We start from the raw sequence: 3839 nt of genomic DNA on the forward strand, positions 1-3839 counted from the left end.
CCCGGGAAGAGGTCGGGCCGGGCGTGCGCGGCCGGGGTCGGCGCCCCCCCCGCGCCCGGGGGGGGGGGGGGGGGGGGGGGGGGGAGGCCGCCGGGGAGTGCGGTCACTCTCTGCACCGACATCCGTCACCTTCTCCCCGGAGCCTCTGGCTTCTGTCACGTCAGCGCCGCAAAGGTCACGGTGCCCGCCGCGGCTCGGGCGGGAAAAGACCGGCCCGATCTCTTCACGGGCCCTGAGGGACTCGGGGACATCGGTGCCGGGTCCCCCCACTCCCGCACCTCGGGCGGGGGGCGGCGCTGCCTCGGTCACAGCCCGGGGATCCCGGGACAACCGGCCTCTGACTCCGCGCACGCGGGCCAGGTGCTCGGGCCCCGGCCCGCTGGCCGGGGGACAGGTCAGGGGCACAGGGCCAGGGCCACCAGAACGTCAGTGGAGACACCTGTTGGTGTCACGTGGCAGACCCCGGCTGCTGCCCCGTCCCCGGGTCCCGGGCTGCACCGCGAGGGTGGGAGGCCGGCGCGTGCCGGGGGAGCGCCCGGATGCTTCCTCACCCTCCGGCCCGAGGGGGCCCCGTGGCCTCGTGTCACGGGGCAGAGGGCCCGGGCCCGGCTCTTCCCTCCGGAGACGGTGCTTCCTCACACTTCCCCCACGGGGGCGGCACTCAGGGCCTCACGAGCAGACCACGGCCGCCCGCAGCCCCCCGGGGTCCACCGGCCCCAGGACCGGCCCCCCCGGGACCAGAGGCAGGAGGCATCGCCCCCTCCCGTCCCCGGGGATGGAAAGAGAGACAGGTTCGGTGCCTCCCTTGCCTGGGACCGTGCTCACCGGGGAGAAGGCTTTCGGTGACAACTGCCCAAGACGGTCAATTAGGCAAGTTGGGGGTGGGGGGCTCGGCATCCGCAAGCCGCTGGCGGCGGTAGGACGGCGAATTGTTGAAAAGACCAGTTTTACCTTCTTTACCGAGTCAGCTCGTGTTCTTGAAGACGAGTTCCAGGCCTGAGAACGTACGGCACCCGCCCCCAGCCCAGACGGCCGTCCTTCACCTCTGTGCCCCTGCCCCCCAGCCCCCGGGGCACGAAGGGCGGTGGCGCAGGGCTGGTCTGATGCCGCCCCCTCCCTGACGCGCAGATCCCGAGCCCGGCACCTGCCCTCGGGGGTCTCGCTCGTCTGCACTGGACCCGCGCTGGCAGACACGCCAGGTGCCCAGCTCCCGCAGAGCCTGTCTCCCCCCGGACAACGTGCCGGGGGCACACGGGGACAAGACCCCGTTCCCACCCTCCGGCCAAGAAAACGAATTAAGGAGAACGACACCAGCAGGGACGGTAAAACTCACGTTTATTAAGCGACTACCGTGTGCCAAGAAACTAAGAGGTGCCTGGCCAGCAGCCAAGGCCTGGTGTCCGGGGCCCCCTCCGATGTGCCCAAGCCCAGCCACACGGCCCACGGACGCGACCGCCACGCCACCCTGCGAGCGCAGTGGGAGCGCGGCACTGGGCGGCGGGGATCCCCTGGTCCCGAACCAGCAGAGAGCAGCCCACGCAGGTCCCAGCCTGCAGGCCAGCTAGCCAGCTGCGGGGACACTGCCCGTCTCCACCTCAGGGTCCCTGGCAAAGTCACATTCCCTACGGTCTCCCCCAAGTGCCGTGCTGCCCTCTGCCCCGGCACCGAAACGGTTTGGTCACCACCGGAGAAACCTCCCGAGCGCTCAGCGCAGGCTTCCCCCAGGCTGGCTCTCCCCGCCCTTCCGGTTTGGGACCACCGGCAGGACCACCCTCGACTCCTTCAATCTCCCGCATCCTTCTGTGCAGACCACGTGCGGGACCGCCGCAACTCCCTGGATCTTCCAGAGCCTTCCTAGCCTCGCTCCTTGGTTTTCCTTGTCTGGAATCTCTCTCCCAGACACGTCTTCTGTTACGAGTTAAACCGTGTTCCTCAAAATATTAGGTTCGAGTCCCAACCCCCGGAGACTGCCAACGCGGCCAGGTTTGAAAACGACGTCTTTACACCGTATTCGAGTCCAGGCGAGGTCAGACCGAGGTCGAGGGAGCCCTAAATCCTACGAACGGCGTCCTTAAAAGAAAAGGGCGATTTGGACACAAAGATACACGCGGAGAAGAACACCCCGGGAAGGCTGAGGCAGGGGTGGGGTGAGGCGTCGACAAGCCCGCAGCAGCAGCAGCTCAGAGAAAAACAGCAGAGCCTCCCCGAGAGCCCCCAGAAAGTCACCAGCCCTGCCCACGGCTTCATTTTGGACCTTCTGGCCTCCAGAGGATGAAAAGTAAATTTCTACCCAGTCTACGACAACGTCACGGCAGCCACAGGAAATGAACACGTCTGCTTCTCCCCGATGCTTCCACTGGTGGAACCAGGGTCACAGACGCTCTAGTACGTACCGAGCACTAGCTGTGCCAGGCAGCGTGCCAGGCTAGGGACACAGCGAAGAATAATTCGGTAACGTGCAAACTCAGGAGCCCCAGCAACCTGTCAAAGCGCTGCAGTTACCACAGGACTGCCAAGAGAGAATGGGGGAGGGGATGTCTGAGTGGGCCTTGAAGGCCGAGCAGAAGTTTGCCGGGCAAAGTCCTGCTCAAATAGATGCTGAGGACAAGCCGTGTACTTCCTGCTCTCTCGCCTCCCTCAACGCTCCGAGCGTGGGTGTAAGACCCGCACCTCTCAGCCCCTCACAGCCAGCCAGCAAGACCCCCACCTGTTCCCTGCCACAGCGCCAAGGTAATACGCGGACTGCCAATCCCGTCAGTACAAATCAGGCGAGGGCCTGAACGGAAGGCCCGTTTTCCACGGTCAGCGAGTTTCCCTCTTTGCGACCTGATGCCTGGGGACATCGGGCGCTCCGGCACGCGGTTTTGCCCAAAGACTTCCGGGAGCTTTAACGGGGCGTGAGCGCAAAGTGCAGATAGCTAGGTGGGTGCTGAGCCAAAAGAGGCTTTGGAAACAGTGTCTGCGCTCATCACATTCGAGCTCCAAAAAGGCAAGGTGCCAGGAAACCCCCCTGGATTGCCCGAGGGTGCCTCTGAGCCAATCGTTTGACCCTGTGTTTAGCCAGGCGCTCCCAGGGCGACAATCACTGGCGACAGGTGACCCTAAAGCCACTGTGCGGGTCTGTCCCCCGCAAGCCTCTTAACAGCAACCACGCTTGTCTTCACTATGCCTCAGTTTCCCTATCTGTAAAACGAACACAGTACCTGCCTGCCACAAAGAGTTAAGATCCGCAAAGCCCAGCGAGCAGAGCCAGGCAATGCAGAAAGTGCTCGGTGTTTACTAAACAAACGCAAACGTCGCACTTCTGCGCACTTCTGCCCCTTCTCAGGTGCTCTCTTTCCCGTTCGCGGCTCGCTGACGTCCACTCGCCAAAACCGGCCGCAGCAAAGGCAGTCTGCAGACAGGGAAGAGGCAGAGGACAAGGTCCACAAGGTCCTGGCGAGCCCCTAAGCAAGAGGGGCCGCGGTCGTGAAGGCCAACCCCGCCGGCGAGAAGCAGCTAGTGGGGAACCGAGGCGCACCGCTGACCCGAGACTCCCCAGGGCGAAAAAGAAACCAGGGCAGCTGCCACAGACGCCGAGAAAATGCAAACGGGAATGGCTAACACCGATTTTCTTCTGAACTTGCCTTCTACGGAGAAACAGAAGTCTTAAAATCCCAGACCCAAAGCGCAAGGCTTCTGGTAAAGGTGCCCCCACACCCACGTGAGCGTGATCTCGGTAAAACCACAAGGCCAAACTTACAGGACGCGGGGAAAGGCTGTAAAGCGAATCGGTAAAGTTTCTGTTAGGTGAGGAGGCTGGCCGGGGTGTCAGGCTGAAAAACAATGTGACACGCGAG

At 63.8% G+C, this 3839-nt stretch overlaps 1 protein-coding gene across 1 annotated transcript in view; it reads right to left on the minus strand.

The window, feature by feature from the left end:
- The window catches only part of SS18L1 (SS18L1 subunit of BAF chromatin remodeling complex), a 24764-nt gene extending 20953 nt beyond the window's left edge, over positions 1-3811 (minus strand). Inside the window, exon 1 of the mRNA XM_049650514.1 lies at positions 3743-3811. The gene's annotated coding sequence lies outside the window, so the exon portion shown is untranslated. The remainder of the gene's footprint in view (positions 1-3742) is intronic.
- Between the last annotated feature and the right edge of the window lie 28 nt (positions 3812-3839).

The sequence above is a fragment of the Panthera uncia genome (genome assembly GCF_023721935.1).
Source record: "Panthera uncia isolate 11264 chromosome A3 unlocalized genomic scaffold, Puncia_PCG_1.0 HiC_scaffold_11, whole genome shotgun sequence".
Lineage (NCBI taxonomy): Eukaryota > Metazoa > Chordata > Mammalia > Carnivora > Felidae > Panthera > Panthera uncia.